At 40.4% G+C, this 21,046-nt stretch overlaps 1 long non-coding RNA gene across 2 annotated transcripts in view; it reads right to left on the bottom strand.

The window, feature by feature from the left end:
* The window catches only part of LOC144261235 (uncharacterized), a 148,063-nt gene that overhangs the window by 84,270 nt on the left and 42,747 nt on the right, over positions 1 to 21,046 (bottom strand). Inside the window, exons 3-4 of one of the 2 annotated variants that reach the window (XR_013345188.1) lie at positions 20,949 to 21,041; positions 12,649 to 13,241 (exon numbers count right to left, since the gene is read on the bottom strand). This is a non-coding gene — a long non-coding RNA (uncharacterized LOC144261235). Of the gene's footprint in view, positions 1 to 12,648; positions 13,242 to 20,948; positions 21,042 to 21,046 lie in introns of those variants that run through there. The other variant, XR_013345187.1, reaches the window with a different exon arrangement.

Here is a 21,046-nt window from a genome sequence, read left to right on the forward strand (position 1 = left end):
GTTGAGAAAAATGTTAAATGTATACCTGATAAATAAAATGAAGCTTCCCAGTTGCTCCATTATGGACAGATTACATTAAACTGAAACATATAGTAAGAATATTTTAATCTTGTTAGTGTAGTGTCTTATTTATTGTCATTATGCATGTAATTAGGGTGATAGTTAAGGTACTATAAGCAGGAAATTCCAGTGTGGGATTTACCTTTGACTGTCAAAGGGAAAAGTGTAAGTCGGGCGGGGTCTCAAACTAAATTTACCTTAGGGCCAGTGCCAGTCCTCAAATCCTTCCAGTGGGCCAACAATGTCACTGAAGATGGCGTTCAGAAAAGAAAACGTTTATATTGTATTTTTTATTTCGAATTTCTTAGAAATAATAAAACTGTCATACAACTTTATACAATTCTTCACCTGCCAGAGAGTTTTAAGTGTTTGCCAGACACCTGGCAATGCTTCAGTCCTGTCAGTTTGTTGATGTTTGGCCTCAGTGACCGAGCAGTTGAAACCTTCAAGATTGCAGCAAGGTGTGCATCAGATAGTTGCGTTCGGTATTTTGACTTGTTTATATTCATTGTGGAAAAAAGTGACTCTGTTTCCATACAACTAAGTGACTCTGCCCGGCAACCACGGCTGACTCTGCCCAGCGACTAGTGATGGTTTCTCTGTCCCTCTTCCCCAGCCAATGGGAGCTGTGGGGGCAGCGCTTGCAGCAGACATTGCTGTCAGTGTGGCTGCATGGGTCTCTCCTCCGCGGGCCGCAGTGGGGAGGTTCTCGGGCTGCTGATGGCCTGCAGGCCAGGACTTTGAGACCCCTGGTGTAAGTATTTGGCCAATGAATTATTCCATAGGGAATTACCTGCTGGAGTTGGCTCATCCACTCGTTGCACAGTGTACGCTTAGTTAACGAACACATTTCAGCTCCAACAGTTACTGATAAGTCCCGTACACTGAGGATACGTCTACACTACAACTGGTACAGTGGCAGAGCAACAGCGCTGCAGCTGTGCCATAGTCACCCTGTAGTGTCGATGCTTCCTATATCAAAGGAAGGGTTCTTTTGGTCGATATAGGTATTCCACCTTTCTGAGAGGTGGTAACTATGTAGATGGAAGAATCCTGCTGTTGACCTAGCTGTGTCTACACAGGGTGTTATGTCAACCTAAATACAGTGCTCAGGGTGTGACATTTTTCACAGCCCCGAGTGATGTAGTTAGGTCAACCTAAGTTTCAGATGTAGACAAGGCCCAAGAAAGACAGAGCAGCATAAAAAAAGGGGATGAAGGAAAAATAAGAAACAAATATGACCCCACACATTTCCTTTGTAAAAGGAACAGATAATATGGAATTGCCATCTTCTGTAATACAATATGTCAATCTAAGTTCTTTGGTGGGAGCATATCTGCCTCTTAATTTTTTTGAGAGAATAACTGCTGTATTGACAACAACAAAGAAGCATGCAAGAAGAGGTGAAAGGCACAGAGAGACAGGCCAGCAGTACTAAGAATAAAAGGCCAGCAGTACTAAGAATTAAACTTGAATAAGTTTAATCTAGTGCTGTACTCAAAAAAGAGCCAAACCAGCTCCTGCTGTTGCAATGCATGAGAATTACAAATAGTAGTCACAGGTACTGTGTTCCATTTGTTAGTATTCTTAGCAATACTATTAATTACACTGTTCTCGGTCACACCAGTGTAAATCTGGAGTAACATCCTTGTGGATATGCACATGGAAGTTATTTCTGCAGCATGACTCTCATGCAGATCCCCACACCCTTCCCTCCACCCCCACACACACAGTTCAGCAAAAATAGATGATCTTTGGCATTTTAGGGCCTTGCGCAAGGCACTTTAGAATTTGTCCCTAAGAAATAGAAAAGATGAAGAGAAAACACCTGTAACAAACAGTGCTAATGGTGAGAGGAGACTGGTTCGTGCACATATGCACCAGTGCCCTACAAAGAAAATCATTGGTGCGTTATATTTTTCTCTCTGGAGAAAAGGACAGTAAAATAGCAATCTGATATTTCTGTAGGCAGAGGGACAGTAGAGGAAAGGCAGATACATACACAGGAATGTCTGCTCACCACAGCATGTAAATAGACTTCTGGTATTTCAATAGGGCACAAGTGGAAGGAGGGAGAAGCAGCAGCAGTGAGACTGGTAGCAAAGGATGGGTCTCTCTAAAATGTTACTGCCACCACTAGTGTCAGGAGAAGCAGAACCCGATAGACAATTTTTTCCACCAGATGGTATAGCCAGCTATGGATTAGAAATTACACTAAATGAAAACCATTTTACAGACTGCACATCAAGGCCAGAATTTTCCAACCATTGCATGAGTGCCAATGGCCTGTTGGAGCGCCTGCTAGATCTCAGAGCTAATTTGGGTGCCCAGTGGATTTTCAGAACGAATTACAGTTGTGGTCAAGTCCTGTGGGTTCCCAGGTTGCCCAAAGAAAATTGTTCTGGAGCACAGCTAAAGGACTGGGCACTTGGTTAGCATTTTCCAGGGTCCTCAGAGGCCCTCACATGTCCACAAGACCATGACTCAGGGTATGATTAAACTGCAATTGGGAAGTGTGATTGCAGCATGTGTAGGCATATACAAGCTAGCTTTGACTGATGTAGTTTGTTAAAGCTAGCAATGGCGGCAAGGGCTAGCCACCTGAGTACAAGCCTGCCTGAGATCCTGGGTATGTACTTAGGTAGCTAGCCCTGTGCCATTGTGGTTACACTGATGTTTTTTTCTAGCTGGCTCAGTCAGAGCAGCTAGCATGACTAGACATGCTGTAATTGCACCTCTAGTGTGGACATAACTCCTAGGGTAAGCCACTTTGCCACACTCTGGTTGTTCTGCATACAACACACCTGGGATCCCCACTCCAGATTAAACACAAGACAGTATGAATATGGGAGACAGAGAAGAGCATGCGAGCATGAGCAAGAGAGAACATGTGCAAGCAGCAACTAGGGGGATTGAGGGACAGGGCAGGGCTGAGGGAGTAGCAGGAGGGTTGCAGAATACAGGATGGGAAGGGGTCATAGTTCCCCTCATTCCCTTATAAAACAGAAGAAATTATCTAGGGTAGGGCCAGTAGTTTCTCTGGGAGGCTTTTTTGCCCCTGTGAAGGCTCTGTATACCTCAAGGCAATTTGGCTTTTGCAGATGCAGACCTGCTAATTTGCTCACCCTTTCCTACAGACGACGGGGAACCATGATGTTTTGTGATGGTGAGTGGAGGTATGAGAACATTAGGTTTTGGAGAGATCCTGCAGGCTGTTATGGATATTCCCTGCCCCTTCTGAAGGCGGTGCAGAAAGTAAGGGCTCAGTCTGGGATTTGACCACATACCTTGGTGGAGGTGGTAGAGTAGGAGCTGGAGAGAGAGAAAGGAATAGAATCATAAAGTTTAAGGCCAGAAGGGAACACTAGATAATCTAATCTGACCTCCTGTATGTCACAGGCCACTAAATACCTCCCAGCCACTTCCACACCAAGCTCAACAACCGGTACCGAAACAGAACACAAGCCTCAGGAGACTAAACTATTGTGTGTCACTGTCACAGGGCGAGAACAGGAAGAACTGAGGTTTACCAGCATCCACATTCTTATGAAGTTACCCGTGCATGGGAAGGAAATGATGAGGGATGGCATAGTTGCAGTGGTTGCCTTAGCAGTACCTGATCTAAGAAGGATGCAGTAGATTCTACTGTCATCCCTAGAGACATTGGCATAGAACACATTGCATGGCATATCCTTCACAGAATCACACTGCACCCTCAGTGCTCACTGAACCAAGCACGAGCAAGTGCCAGAGAAGACTCGAACAGCAGTATATTTTCCTGACATACTGTTGCAATAACAGAAAAATAAGTACCTTGTAAATACTCTCATAACTGTTAAAATTATGTGATTTGATCCTTTCTGAAGAATTATTTCTAATATCTAAACAAAGGGAATAGTCTGCAGCTCAGCAAAAACGTCTGTGTGGATTAGTTATCCTTGCTGCTCAGACAGATAGTGATAATTCATACTTCACAAATCTCCCAGTAGCTAGTCTCTAATAACTTTAGTAAGGGTAATAATTATCCTATAAAAATTACCTGGCACTTGAACTGGCAACCAGTTTTACCGCCTGGAGGTGACTGTTAAGCAATCTGTGTCTATTGGCAAGCAACACTGCAAGTTTAGCTTTGACAACTCCTTCACCAGAATGGGCATGTGAAATTGCATGGCAAAATCATCAAATTGATTACCTGTTTCTTTCTCCTGCCTATGTTTATCATGTCAGATAATGGGATAAATATAAAGCGTGTCCTTTAAGGCAACATCTTCTCTAGGTATACGTTGCAAACAGAAGTGGGTCATCAGTATCTTGTGACCGAATGTGTTAAAGGCTACTGAGTGGCTGAACAGACTGAACACTGAGATCTGGCTTTGATCCAGAGTCATAAGGAGGACATTTATCATTATTACTAGAGCCACCTCTATACCATGTTGTGGTCTAAAGCCTGATTATGAGAGGTCCAAGATGTGAGCAGATGCCACATATTGTTAGATTTTTGATCATTTTGCCTAGGACGGTGAAGTTAATGACAGTTGATGAGACTGTCTGCATCAAATCTTGGTTTCTTGAGGACCAAACAGACTATCATGTTCTTTAGGGAGGTTCAGACAGTTTCCAAAAGAGGTACTGAGCATTTCCATTATTTAGTGGAGCAATTGGTGTTTCCTGGTTTCTACTAGCCAAGAGGGGCAAGGATCTGTTTTTCAAATACTAGCCTGGATGCCCCCCATTGCTACCAGCGTCTATACGTAGGTGAGAGGGATGAATTTGGTTGGGGTGGTTAGATGGTTATGGTTCTCCATTCTCTTTTGAGGAACTCTGTCCCAGTGAGCTCATCCATATTCAGCTTTTTATTTCTGAGCACTAGGATGAGAGCTCTCTGCAGCAATTGGAGCTGACCTTTGGATTATGGAACCCAAGTTGATAAAACAGCTCAATACCAAGAACAATTCTGGCAGTTGTAACTGTCTTTCTGCAACTTCAGATCCCAGATTTTTGGGCATCATTCCAATTTACTTGGATGAACATGGAAAAAGAGGGTACGGTCCAGGTGGACCCAACCATCTATGCACTTCCAGTGGTGAACACCTACATGCAGGAGTAGTGTTAACTGATGCAATCTGAAAAGTCTCAACTTTGCTTCCAGGTCAAAAGCAAGATACAACCAGTTCTCAGAATATCTGATGTATTTTATTATTGATACACATGTATTAAGAAGCACACATTTACTTGGCACTTTACAAACTTAGTCTCCAATCCTGAAATAAAATACACATTGGCACATGCTCTGCAGTGATCCTCCAGAAATGTATTATTGCCTGTCGTGTCTAACTACTTAATTAAAAGGGATGTCAGACATTTCTGAAAAGACACTAGTAAGTTGTCAAATGCAACAAAGAAAGAAAATAATTTTAGGTGAGAAATAAAGTCTATGTAAATTATAACACCCATCCCACCCTTCCAAATCACAGCTATGATCATTTTAAGTGATTTTTGTCTGGCATTTTAAAATGAAATGTGATTCTCTTGTTCATTCCCTGGCAATATTCCCTGAAATATTCCATTAAGTGTTTTCAATTACATACCAGTCCCAATAGGATCTCAGTAAGAGGTTTTAAAAAGGTATCTTATCCAGTACATTATCTAATGCAATTTGAATGCTATCAACGTTGCAATAAATAAAGATAAATTAAGTAATATAGGACAAAAGTGTTATAGCTTTGAATCAATAGACTGGGTAGTGTGTGGATCTGTTCACATAAGTACGGTTCTATCTAAAGAAAGGTTTCAGAACTTGGCTTTAGAGTGAGTCTTTTATTTATACCTCATTTCCATTGGCTTATATCAAAGTCTAGTGCAGAATAAAAACAAAATGAAGCCTAAGCTACACTGTTATATGTGAAAGCTTAGATGATTATATTTTTAAAACATACCGAGGTCCATTATCTGTATTATGATATCAGTTACTTCTTAAAGGCTCACTCCTAGAGGCTGCTGAAAGAGGGCTGGGGAAGCAAACTTCTAGAGCTGAGCACTCTGCTTTTCTGCACCTCATCAGCGCAGAGTCATGCACATGTGTGTTTGTGCACAGGCACTGGTAATTTTTGTTATTCCCGTTGTTCCAGTCAGATGTTTCATTCTGAACAGTTTATTGGACAAATTCAGGCCTCAAACCTGAAAATGCTTCCTCACGTGCACAGCTTTATTCATGAAGATTCCCATTGATTTCAATGGGGCTCACCGCAGTGAAGTTAAGCGTTTGCAAGTTCAGGGGCCTTAGCTCTTCCTACCCCCTCCCGCTTTTCACACTCTCACCACAAATAGCTAACAATATTTGTGCTCAGGAACCATTCACAGTGAATACTCATTAGACTGCTTGGATAACTGGCATTTGCTGTTGGAGGTGTGACGGCCCATCTACATCATACAGCATTGCTTCTATTCCTTGACTGGGTGACCTAACCTTTATACATTACTTGTGCTTTCTCTTCAAACTATTGGATCAGGAGTAACAAAGCACAGGGTTCACCAGCCTTACCAATGGCACTGTTCTTTTTCCTTACAACCCTCACTTGCTCCTCTGCATGCTGAAAATCCTTTAGCCTTCACAGTAAAAAGCTATAAAAACCATCATAATTTTCAAATTCAATGACAGCCTGGCTGTCAGGAAGGGACGTAAACAGAGAAAAGCTCCATCACTGTCCAGTTTGCTTGGTTGCAAGCTTCTTAGTGTGTTTTAACTAAGATTTATAACATACTGACTGGTTAAGGCCCACGGGTTCAGAAAAGCAAAGGATGGGGGAGGAGGAAACAAAAGCTGCTAATAGAAATGTAACATTACATTATGATAATTAGCATGAAATGTGAAGATTTTATAAATTGCTTATCTGTTTTAATTATTCCTGAGACGTCTGTAATATTAACGCAGGGATAAAGAATGTTTAATTGGAAAATAAAGAGATCTAAATTTATTTTTTTCCCTGTGTATATCAAGGGAAGCCTCAGTATTAAATCTGGAACTTCCAAACTCTTGTTATAATTTAGAAACAAATAAATTAACCAAACATCTATTATAGAAACCAAGCCTTGTCAAATCCCAGTTCTGATGGAGCAACTAGCCAGGGAGTGTTAATGCTGTGGAAAATATACTGTTTGCTTCATTAAAAAAAATTCCTTTGTCACTACCATTACCATAAATGCTATAATAAAACAAATCTGAGTAGCAGCTTTTTGTAAATGACATTTCCTTTCTTTTCCCCCCTGCATGTTTCACAAATTTGAATTTCCCCAAAAGACAATAGTATGTATTAAGCAAGAATAAGATGATTATAGGATGACAGATTTTTTTTCCTTAATCCTTCTTGAGAGCCATTACAAAGCAGCATTATATCTATACTTCATCTTGCAGAAGGAAGGACATAAACATTCAGTTAAATGGATGGACACAGACTTACAAATTAAAAAAAGAGTGAAGGAGTAAAAACAAAAACTGATAAATGTGGCAGATAGAGAGGTAAAGAGTTTCAACTCAGAACCGGAGCTCAGAATTTCTGGTCTGCTGCAGTTTCATGTTTATTTAAAGGGATTTATCCTGGAACCATCAGGGCCGAGCCTACTAGCTGTTCAGTTCTCCTTCATTTATCTTATTGATTTCCAAGTTATAAGGATTAGAGCAATCTAGTCATGCAGACCGCCTCCTGTAGACTCTGTTAAATACACAATCTGCTGACAATATGGAGCTTTCCCTATCTTCTCCCCATTTTGGTTGCACTATAATGAGCACACTGCCAATGCTAATCAAGCTGCCTCTCTCTTACATCAATGTTATCATTTCTTCTATGAATTTCTTTTATGGAAAAAATATTGTAGAGAAAATCCTCAGTAAAGCAGAGCTTCACGTACAGATTAATGTATATGCTAACATTTCTGGAGCCTATTCACAACTGGATACATAATTGCTAATCACTGAAGGACAAATTCTGCCACCAGAGCCTCGTATTTCTGGGTGTTGTTTTAGAAGTTTGCCTCCCTTTTGGTGTGCTGGATATAAAGTAATTTACACTTAAAAAAAAAAACCCAGTGAATGTTAGTGCTCTTGAAAGAAGCCAAAAGTACATTACCCTTTTATCCAAGAACAGGGACAGAATTGGAAGCAGAAGTGCAAGCTTCCCCCATGTTGCCCCATTCAAATATCTCAGCACTGATTAATGGGACTGCCTCTAGTGTGGAGAGCGTAGTTTACTCTCCACAACCATTTTATTACTTGATCCTGCTTCACTGAAATCAATGGGAGCTTTTCTATTGGTTTCAATGAGTGAGAGATCAGGCTTCTAGTCTTTGACCTCTGCTGATACGGCCAATATATACCAATTATGGCCCTGATTCTTCTATGAGCACTGGATCCTTGTGGCTGTGCAGAGCCCCACTGAAATCAATTACATCAATGGGGCTCTGTGCAGGTGTAGAGATCCTTCTGTGTGGTGTTCATTGCGGGACCAGGCACTTTGATGGCGATGTTTGTTATGCAGACATCTGCTCACTAGGAAATAGACAGAAATTACCAGCTTATTTCATTTAGGCTATCAAGGATCCCTTAGACATAAAAGTTATCAGGGGCTGCTTCTGTCCTGTTCAAATTTTCCAAGTATTCCAGGACCTATGTTTTATTAGTAGTACAGTATTTATACAGACTTTTTCCTTCCTTACTAACTGGTCAGATTTCTTTTCTGTATTATTCTTGTTAAAAAGAAAATTTTTAAAAAGGAATTCAAGGTTATGATTTTTTAATCAAAATTCTGACCTACTAGTAACTAGTAGACCTCCAGACACCTCTGCTTGATGAGTATGTTGAGGTAGTCTCCAATTGTCAGGGTTTTGCATTAAATCCCAGGTCCATCCTCCTTCCCGTTAGACTGGCTGATGCATTACAAACAGGTAGCTCTAGCAATATGCTGTAAAAAACTTCTTTTACATACAATCTTTGAATCCAACATTAATTAAGTAGAACATAACTGCTGAAGAAATAATCTCCCACATTCCGATGTAACTAAAAACAGTACTTTTGCATCAGGCCCTAAGATCCTGCAGATCTTAGGATACAGAACTCACTATATTATCTTCCAGGAACAATTTGTGTCTTTTATTGGCCAAGCAATGCATTCTGTTATACGTATTATTCTCTTTCTCGATGCATTTGCTTGCATTATAAACCTACACCAGTGCTGCTTTGACTATGAGGTACTGAACATGCTTTTAATTTCAGTTTAATAAGAGAGGTATTATATGCAATGAAGTAGAACATTAAAAACACATTTACTGAAGCTATGTAATAGATACATCTCTAACACAGATGTTAAACCTCAATAAATATGTTTTCAGATACGTTATTTATGTAGTATGCTTTCCCAAACTGAAGTACTGTGAAAAGAAATACCTAGCTTTCAAACATGCTTGGACCCACCCATGTCCATTGACTATGTAGGATTAAGGCAATTTACATCCTAGGAAGGTAAGAATGATAGAGCTCTAGGTGGTTTAGAAGGACTTAAAGATTACAGAAAATGAATAAAAGGGAACCCAGGAGTTCATACATTATTATTCCCCATTTCCCCTTGCATAAATCTAGTGGCATGTCATCTGGCATGTTTCTATGAGAAGGAGAATAGAATTAGCGTGTATTACTCATGGAGAAATTCAAAAAAGACACACCAAATTCTGCTATACTTCGTATTTAAACTTGTGCAAGATCATGCCCCCAGTATATCAGGTCAAAGTTGTGGGGTGGGGGACAGCCAATCCTGCACCACTCTCCTCCCTGATGAACTCCAGGGAGGGAGTTATACAGGTCCAGCAACCCACCCATCAGATGAGGATATGCATCATTCACTCCATTCCCATCCATGTGATCAGGGGCTAAGCCAGTGGTGAACTGGAGCCGGTTCGCGTGAACCGATTGTTAAATTTTGAAGCCGGTTTAGAACCGGTTGTTAAAGGGATGGGCAAACTCCGGCTCGCGGGCCACATCCGGCCCACGGGACAGTCCTATCTGTCCCGCCTGAGCTCTCAGCTGGGGAGACTCCCCTGTGAATTTTTACTCACCCAGCGGCACTCCAAGCCTTTGGCAGCACTTCAGCGGCGGGCCCTTCACTCGCTCTGGGCCTTCAGCGGCACTTCGGCGGTGGATCTTTCAGTGCCGCCGAAGACCCGGAGCGACTGAAGGAACCGGTTCTTCAGCTTCTGGTGGCTCATCATTGGGCTAACCTAGCCTTACAGTGCTTTCCCAAACTGAAGTACTGTGAAATACAGTTCTTTTGCACGTGATTAACGGGGCCAGGGCTAGTTCAAAGAAACCTGGGATGCTTGCAAAGCCATTCCTGTCTGCAAGTGGCAAGATTCAATATGTGACCATCTCTCCAAGAACCTATATTCTTCTGCTCTACCATCCTGAGTGTATGTGTGTGTATAGAGGGGAGGACTTTAGATCCATAGGGTGTGACCCAACAGGGAACAGTGGTGCATGTATTTTCACCCATGAAGCCTTAGTTATCACTGTAGCAACTTGTACCCCACACTAAATAGGACATGGATAGGGCCATCGTGACTTGGGGGACACCCTGCAGCTGCAGGTTTGGCCCTATTGTCAGGCATGGCCCTGCAGGAAGCAGGAGCGTGCCCAAGAGGGGGCCAGCAGGGGCATTCCCCCCGCCACAATCATCAGCAGGGACACAGAGCTCCTCTGACCACAGGGCTGTGGCAGTGGGAGCACGGAACATGCCATTCCAAAAGTGATCTAATTTAAATTCCTGCACACGCCCCTGGTAGGAAGGGTTCCAGGGTTGGGTTCTCAGTGGAGTCCCTAGTGACATGAAAAGTGTGCTGCTGTGGAGCCAAAGTGAAGGGCAGGATTGGTGCGGTCAGGGCAGTGGCATAGGGGCCTGTATATCTGCCCGATCTCAGGTGAGCTGAGAATTTGGGCACCAGATCCCAACTTCTCCCACATGTGGACAAACCTTTGAATTCTTCCATTTAGAGGACCCTCCACAAAGGGAACCTGATAGAGTTCTCCTCTGGGCTGGTTCACTGTGTGGTCATAGGAAGAGGTGAGCGGAACCTTAGTCGTCATACTCTATCTTATTAAATCTCAGTCGAATGTAATAAGAAAGTTACTGTATGCACAATGAATGCTACTTGATCATTAGGACCTGGTTCTGCAATTTGCTTAGCAACATGTTAGGTGCTCAGCACTGTCATCTTTTAAAATAAATGGAAGTTGAGGGCCCTCTGCACCCAGAAGTAGCCACTTAGTACTTTCCAGGATCCACTTTCCAATATATAATTACCTCTTTTCTGGTACATAGTGCCTTATTAACCTTATTCCAGATATTAATAGCACTCAAAGAGAATGTTAATAACCTATTGGAATAAACAGTCCTTAATACTCAGGGACTCATTTATATATGCCCCACTGCGTGCATGTCGGATTGTGCAATTGAAAAGTGAGCTCAGTGGCTCCTTCTGAGGGGCAGCATGTTCCACTGGTGTCTCACCATACAGTGCTTGATTGTAGAGTTTTTTGTTTAAAAAAATTTATCAGCAAAAAACTGTTAGGATAACTTCAAGGCTCAGTGGTCAAACACTCAAAAGTAAGGACATGGCAGAGTTAAGGCTGCCTGTGCAGTATTAAGTCTGCCCCCTTGTGCATATGCATAACCGGCTTTAGTGATATGACCACATTAATTTCTGAAACAAAAAATATTACGTCAGACAATGTATTTTCTTGTGTAGCTTGCAAAGTGGGCAGTGACTGAGGCAACTGATCCAAAGGAGAAGACCTCACTGTGCATCTTGTACAATAATGGCTTTCATAAACTGTCTGGCATACGCAAACTTAGTAGGTAGTGCAGTGTGGAAGAGGCTACACATGTGTACCTAATGTGATAAAAATCTATGTTATATTATTTAATTGTATTGTGTATGCATAAGAGTGTAAAATTAGAATTGTGCATGTAACCTTAATGTTGTCGTTTCCTAATTATTGAGTGCTTAGCTGTGCAACCTTAACATTCTCTTAGCATATTTTAATGGAATAATTACATATCTACTATCTAGTTTCATATATGGGTTAAAAATATTTCAAACAACACACATTTTTTTACCAGTGCTTTAGGAAATTATATCCCTTTTCACCTCTGGGCTACTCTTGTTCTGTGAGCTTTGCTTTTTTTTTTTTTTTTAAACAAAATTAATCTTGTTTCCTTTTATTACATGGAGAAGCTATATCCTCTGTGTATGTGAGTGTGTGTATGTATAAACAAATACACAGAGGCCATACAGCATGACATATATGTCTGCATACGTACATATATGTATACCCACACATAAGTGTGTATGCCTTTTTATATGTACAGTGTGTGTGCTTACACACACCTAGACACACATGTATACAAGGACAAAATATTTGAAGCTAGCAGCCATTTATTTTAAACACATATGTTTTCAGCAAGCTTCTTTTCGATTACCACCCACACTGGTAAATATGCCTCCCCTCCCTGGTCTGCCCTGATAAAACTGCCCAGCCATCACTGACCTGCAATCTCAGCAAACTGATGGGCAGATCTTGTTTCCGATGTGCATTTTGATGAGCCCCCAGTACAAATCCAATCTGAGTTGCAGGCTAGCTGATGCATGGCTGGCCTCCTGCTTTATTTAACTCACCATATTTTCCTCATTCCACATACCAAATTCTGTTTATGGGTTCTGTTCAGACTAAATTGTAAAACAAAATATACATTGGCTTATTTGATAAAGCTGGACACAGAGCAAGTGAAAAGGAAGAGTTGCACAAATTTTCAGCCATAATTTAGTATACAGATGGTAACGATAGGAGGTGTCGGCTGTAAGAAATGAGTTGATCAGGAAGATTTGCTTGACTGAATTTTGATTTTGTTTCCAGCAGATCTCCTCACATGGCATTGTTTATGCAAATATCCCCTCTTTTCAAAAAGCGTCTGGCTTCAGAAAACCCCTGGCAGTAGAGCACAAAAGCTAAGTTGTACAGCAGCTAGAAGACCTGAAAAGGCAGGCTGAATGGAGCAATGGATGCAATATGCAGGCAGTTGGACAAACAGAAGAGCCATTCTTCTCTGGGTACCAGTGGTGTGTGGAGAAGGCAGCCTACCCTGGAGGCAGAAAAAATGACCCTGAATAGGGGATAACTGCCCTGCTTCTATAGAGAAAAGAAAAGGCTAAAGAGACGAGAGCCAAGGATTATAGACACAAGTATGCTAAAGCTAACTGCTTTAACCTGTTTTTAAGACATCTTTAGAGGTGGCTAAGTTTGGGAGGGTAAAATGAAAAGGCAGCTAGAAAATAAGAGTAAATCTACTTCTCCCACCATTTGTTCTGAGGTAGGAAAGAGGAGATGGAAGAAGAGAAAAGAGTCACTGCTGCCTTCCACTAGCATTCCATTTCTACATTCTGACTTCTACAACTAAATGGGAAGAATTGTATTTATATTGTTTGCTGAAATAAACAAATAAATGGGAGATATTTCCTTAGGTAACAGGCATTTAGTTTGGTGGCATGCACTGCAATAGATTCTGGAAATCTATTTTTCTTTGTACTATACATATAGCATAGCTAGTTAGCTCTATAGACTCTATAGACATATGCACACACTAGATCTATATATAGGCAGATATGTCTGTATGCATGCCCTGTACCACATATATACAACAGGTAATGTGAAGTAAGCAGAAATATTATATTAAGCATAATGATATTACAAAGCACATAGCAAACAACACATAATTTTGAAAATTCTGAACATGTTTATTTTTCACACAGAAAGTAGTATATTTCTAGGGAAATTCTAAGAACTTTGAAGCATCCAGCCATTTGCTGATGAGTAATCAATTCTATAGCATCCTGTTATTATTTCTGCATTATCAAATGCCTGATGCCATGAGACAAATTATTTTGTGTTATAGTTCACTTAAAAACCAAGTCTCTTTAAAAATATGATTGGAATTATTTTCCTAATATATAAACATTAGTATGTGTATTTTCATAAAAGATGCACGTCAGTGTATACGTTTTCCTCAAAAGTGCATATATCATTGTATGTGTGTCTAGCACACATACAAATTCTGAAACGTACATTATCAAATTGCACACATAACTGCATATTCCATGTATAGCTGCATTGAATCTATTTTGTTTTGTGCTTTCAAAGACTTTCTTACGTTATAAAGAGGACATCTATTCTGTTAAGTGAAAATGTTGCCACGTTGAGTAAATGAATAATATATTTTTAATTTCAGTAGTTCTGGATGCTCATCTTTTAAATGAAAGAACATGTCTGGAGTGGTTCTTTTAAAAGGCATTTGTAGACAGCCCAAACAGCCTTCAGAAAGCTCCTTGAATGTGGAATTTTGCAAAATCCAATTCAACCTTAGACCCTCCTCTTTTTAAGAGCGAAAATCTAAGAAAACCAAAGCACAAGAGACAGTGGCATCATCTGCATTTCAGTGGCCTGGCTTCTGTATAAAAACAGCTATCTTCTTCTTCCTTTTGTTTTTTTGTAACAGTTTTTTTGGAATTGTGGGGTTTGTAGTGAGGGGTTATTTGGAATCTGCCATCAGCCTGTGTTTTGCATACCAATAAAAAAAATAATAAACTAATTTCAGGCATATCTGACACAGTTCATGTAGAAGGCCCATTGTTAGGAGAGGAATAGTATATTCTTATCAGTGGCTTTAAACAGCTATTCATCATTTCTAAAGGGCAATTATTTGGAATCTCTTAAACTGGAATTCATAATACTCCTGCATGCTGAATTTTAAATAGAAATCTGTATTTAGATGAAGGAATACATTAGTATAAGTCATTAGAGCACTGAAAATCCATGACTTGCTCATTTTTCACTCACTCGTTTTTTTTGGTTTTTGCAGATAATGTAAAGTGCCAAGGATATGAGCATTTAAATAAAACAAAAACAAAAAAATGTGCTCTTTCATGTGAATGCAGTTGTAGATAATTTATTCCCGTCTTTTTTATCAGAATATTTCCGTTATTGCTAATTATTGCTGAGAAAATAAACCATCGACAATGACCACCTCAAAGATCAAAGACACAGACAGATGCATCTGTATTCATATATTAGGATGAGCAGAAATGAAATATCTAGCTATCTCCAATGTTTGCTTGGGGAACTTAAAAGACAGCAAATGATAGATATGTACAGTGATTCCTTGTTAGATTTTTTAAAATATACTTATAATTATAATATTCTGGTTATTCAGTATTATTTATTAGAGGAATCAGCTATCAATGGACAAAAATAATAAAGCAAAAAAAATCCATAGTACAAAATGAGGAGGGGGCAAATGGATGGGAAGTGTTGACCAACTCAGTAAATTCTAATCAATCTTTAGCAGGAGGCCCACAACCAAATAGAAGCAAGCAATAATCCAAGCTCTATGAAAAATAAATAAACAAACTAAATATCATTGTCACATGCTGCTCATATTCTGGCAGTAAATCTGGTTTAAGAAAAGGCACAGCACATGGATAACTTGCAATCTGGTTTGGAACTTTGTGAACACAGACCATTCCAGCACACACAGTTAAACATCATTTTGATTTACCCAAACACACACACACACACACACACACACACACGCAAGCAAAGACTAAATAAGCTGAAGTTGATTTATAGTAAACAATTAACCAATAGCCATGGGAACACAAGCTCTATAGCTGCTGCTGCTGTTCAGGATCCTGGTACCCATTAATACGTAGACACACTAAAAATAACTACACTGAAGTAACGGCTGTGCCTTGGTTTTGCAACCATGCTGCTTCTTTACATCTGCAGTCATGCATCTTTGTTTGTTTCCTTATTTCAACTGAAAAAAACTACACACACACACACACACATTTTATATATATATATAAACTAACATGGCTCCTGTGTGGCTGCACAAGAGGGAAAAAGAGAGCCCAGATACTTCCCCCTACCTTTATCCCTGTGTAAGTGCTAGGTACAGTATACACCATGAACTCCTTTAAGAATAGCCCTTCCGCAGGCCCTGTACACAGGGGTGAATTTCACCCTATCACAAAACCTTGGTGCAGGGGATATTCTAGGTTAAAACTGATCAGATGTTTGACACTCCAAGAGCGCTGAGTGGTTATTTTTGGAAAGCTTTTTCATTCTCTCTTTTGGGGGTACATATTTATTATGGGTTTATACATATGTAAAGTTTGGGGACTTCAGATTGCTTAGCAAGAACACGTTTTAATAATTAACAGTCCCCACTCCCATCTCCCACCCCCACCCCATCACATTTCAACATTTTGAGCTTCATTCTTCTTCATACTGGGAACTAGGGGGTCAGGGGCCAGAAGTAAAAAATCTAAACAAACAATAATAAAATTGTCCAGTGTACTTGAATTACAAAAATCAAGAACATGCGGATCTACTCATGAACATTCTGAAAGCAGTTTAAAACAGATAGAGGAAACTATCTGCTAAGAATTATTTGCTCGGCTGTAGTAAATGCTAAGGAGTGAATGGAACAGCTTCCAGTGGTCCAAGGGGATACAGAAAGAGAATGCATGTGTTTTTCCTTCCATGTAGTTATTTTTAAGTTGGGTCACAGTATAAATTTATCCAAAGTATTGTGATACTTATTTATGTCATATTCTAGACCTTTTTTGGCTTCCTCGCCACTTCACCCAGTTTCCTAAACAAATCACTGACCACTGATCATATCACACAGAATACTCTAGTGAGGGGGTAGGGGTGGAGGTGGGGGGAAGGGCTGGACCCTAGCAACAGTAGCCCTGTGTTGAAGAGGCATCTCATTTCCTATAACAGTGGTCCAATAGTGACTTCATTAAAAAGAACAAAATCACTTATGGGAATGTAAAAATCTCTCTGAAACCAGGGACAGTATGTTTTACAATGCACTCCTTCAAATTAAAACATAGCCAAATGGATTGTCATGTGTGCCATGTTTTAGCTCTCTGATAACTTGAGTACTATCCCGGGAAAAGAGAATTGAAACCCTTTCAATAGAAATTGTGGCACAATTAGTGAATGGTAACTGTAGCAGATACCATTGTAATGATAAATAGGAGCATAAACTGGAATTAAAATACTTCCACTTCTAAACTTTTGTCATTGTACAGTTAAAATGAGCTCTTTTGCATACGCTATACAGAAAGGGCAAAATAAATCTTACTGGAGTTTATGCTGTAGAATATAGCTCAACATACAGTTTTTTTCGTGATAGTGCAGGAGTAAAACTATTAATATTCTTTACCTTAGTTCTGGAGTGCACAGTGGCATTTACCATTTGCAGGTGGAGATAGGTACCCTGATAGCAGAGGTTGTGTCAGTAATTCCCTTGTAAATACCTGCTTTTGGAGGTTTATAATAATGTAGCCACATACATTTGCTCTTTGCTGGGACTTTCCATATTTTATCAGAAAATTTGAAGAGATAATAGAGATCCTGCTAATAAGAATGGCTGGTACACACAGATGTATTAGCTTGTACGTACATGGCTGTTGGAAAGACTACATATACTGTCTGCTTTAGTGTTTAACCATTCTCACTACTGCCTAAGCTGGCTGAAGTGTTTCTTCTGATCAATTTATAGAAATCTATGTTTATAGAGTCAAAAGGCTTGAGGTCCTAATCAACTCTCATTGAACTCAATGGTATTTTTTTCATTGACTTCACTGGAAAGTGGATGAGTCTCTTGAGAGCTGCTGCACAAAGCACCATCCAGTTCCCGCTGACACTCAGGGAATTATGCATGCTCAAAAGTTCTCAGGCTTGGAAATGAAAAATTCTAGGTTTTATTCCATATCAGTTGGCTGTATGCAGTTAGATAACAGCCACACATTATTACAGCATCCTGTATATGTTCATTCCCAGAATCCCTTACATGCTTTGGAGTGACTTCAAAGAGAAAAGAATTGTTCTAACAGCAAGATACACTTAGTCAATTCAGAAGTGGGCACTAATTTTGGGTGTCCAGCTCAAGACACATAAATCTGTTTCAGATGTGGCACCCACGATCAGTGAGCATATTGGACTATTAGGATGTCAGTCTTTGCCTCCTGCAGATACACTACGTGTTGCTCTGCTTTATACACACCAGCCAGCTATGAATGATGGGATTTTACACCATTTGGAAAAGGTAGTTTTCAGGCTTCTGGATATTTTATTCATTTGCTTCCTTTATGAGCCTGATCAGAGGGTTAAGAAAAGTGGATCACACTGGAGAAGGAATTCAATACTAAAAGCACAGGAGCAGCCGTCTAGCCAGCTCTCCTATTCCAGGGGAAAAGCCTCTCTCTTAGTCACAGAAAAACAACAAAATATAAAACAAAACCCCCCAGTTTGGGAGCTTCTTACCCACAACCCTGAGCTCAAGAACCACTTTCTCCTACTAGCTGCCTTCACCACGGAGCAGATGTGTTAGCCTGAATTGTTAATAACTCCTCGTTTGTCAGGCACAGTACGGGGTCTCTCTTTGCCATGTCCCACTAAAGTTACATTTTGTGGAGTTCATCTCAAAAACATCAAAGCCCATCTTGCCTAATCATACTTCATTTGAGTATCTAGTAAGGAGAGCAGAGATCTCAATGAGTGCCAGGTGAGAGCTCAGGCTCACAGGTAAAAGGTTATATCTCACTCATGAGAAGAGGAGGCTATCAGTATCAGTAACAATGTGCAGAGTTGCTAATCCTTGCCTGTCCCTCTTTAATTCTGTTTGACTCTTCTACAGTAAATTGATGCTAATTTATGAACAAAGATTCTGTGTCTGAAATTCTATTTATTTGGCATCCAAGTACCAAAGTGTTAAAGGACAATGTGTATCTCCATAGTTGGAGTATATGAAGAATGGCTTGTATATACACGCCATTGCCCTTTATTGGGTGGAACATGAATGTATTTTGCAGGCCCTGTAAGTTCTTTACAGGTGTGGCTGCTTGTACATCTCACTGTGTTGTAGGAGCTGAGAGTTGGGAAATCTCCTTCAGAAACAGCATTTAAACACCTGGAGTTGATGTCTATACCCATTATATACAGCAAAGCAAAACAAAACAAAAGACAAACCTAACTACTTTAAAAGAATATTAAGCTTGCGAAGTCAAACACTTGACAGTTAAGGACTGACAGTTAAGGTTGCCTGTGCAACCTCAATTTGGCCTCTTGTGCATGCTAATTACATACTATTTTGATTGCAGGAGTTCTGTCCCTGTCTGCTCCTGTCCTCTGCTCCTTTTCCCTCTTCTTAACCTGTTCTACTCTCCAACTTCAACTACCTGAAGGGGAATTCCAAAGAGGATGGAGTTCGGCTGTTCTCAGTGGTAGCAGATGACAGAACAAGGAGCAATGGTCTCAAGTTGCAGTGGGGGAGGTTTAGGTTGGATATTAGGAAAAACTATTTCACTTGGAGGGTGGTGAGGCACTGGAATGTGTTACCTAGGGAGGTGGTGGAATCTCCATCCTTAGAGGTTTTTAAAGCCCGGCTTGACAAAGCCCTAGCTGGAATGATTTAGTTGGGGTTGCTCCTGACTTGAGCAGGGGATTGGACTAGATGATTTCCTGAGGTCTCTTACAACCCCTGATCTTCTATGATTCTATGATCTTCTCTTTGCTCTTGCTTGCCTACTTCTTACCCCTCTGCATTCAAGTCTGGATACTTCCTTCCTCCTCCTTCTCACTGCCTGGATACAAGCAGGGGATGACAGAAAGCACAGGAGAGACAGCTTCCCTGCTCTCAGTTCCAATGTTGGTCCACAGCAGCCCCTGGCAACTAGGAGTAGCAATTGCAGAACAATCCCGCTGAGCCTCTGATCCCTAAAACACACTCACTGGGGTGGGCATGGAACTCTGTGGGGATGGAGGCGTGTACTCAGTGTGGATAGAATCTTTAGAGAATTTTGCTGCCAAACTCTGACAAGTCTCCTAAGCATGGGCAAATGGTGATTTTCCGAGGCTTATAACTTGTTGATTTCACAGGAGCAGCAAAAGACACATCTCTCACCCTAGGGAGACTCTCCTGCGACATTTCAAATCACTGCTCCAAAGCATGGAAGCACGGGAGGTTCTCAGTTAAATGGCTGTAAGAATTTTCTAACATTAACAAAACAACATGATCTCATTCTCAGAAATGGCTCAACTGTTTTTGCTGAAACTTCAGAAATAACTTCAGCCTGAAGCAGGCACCCGTTCTGGAAAATTTCACCCCAAATGGTTAACGTTATAAGTAATGGAAACAGGATCTTATAAAGGAAACTGTTAGGCAGCCTAAACTAAAGGGAGCATTGCCAGCTTTGCCTACAGTGAGGCCTCAGATTGCTAAACTAAATCCTCAATCCTACAAATGCTTCCTTGAATGCTTGATTTTACAAAGGAGTTGTCCTGCTGAAGTGAATGGGACAACTCACAAATTAGGAACACATGTAAGTGGGGTCTTGATTCTTTTAAGTACAGTCTTTTTAGCATCCATGGAAAGTAGCAGATTGCTCACACTAGAAAGTAAACTTCTCTGATTATCCATAGATCAGGTGCCTCAATCCTGAATGCTTTCCATGCCCACTGAAGGAGAATGAGACGTGGTTGTTTCTCAAGAGAATGAAGGCTTGTGGTTAGGCCAGCATTTTTCTAAACACGTGCATGTATATGACAACACAAACTCCATTCTAATCTGTTCCACTACTATGGTATAGAAAAATGCTCCATTTTGTAATGGTTATGGTTTTACACATATGAAAAGAAGTTTCAGCTGATAATTACAGAAATTTTACAAAAATGAATGATATTGGAAGTAGGAAAAATAAGGTCCAGTGTTTCTTACCCTGTATATGATGTGAAGGCCCTGGCATCATACAAAGAGATACAATGAGTTGCCACTGAGAGGGAGACATCTGAAATTTGCATGAAGAGCTGTCTGCA

Source organism: Eretmochelys imbricata, chromosome 2 (genome assembly GCF_965152235.1).
Source record: "Eretmochelys imbricata isolate rEreImb1 chromosome 2, rEreImb1.hap1, whole genome shotgun sequence".
Classification (NCBI taxonomy): Eukaryota; Metazoa; Chordata; order Testudines; family Cheloniidae; genus Eretmochelys; species Eretmochelys imbricata.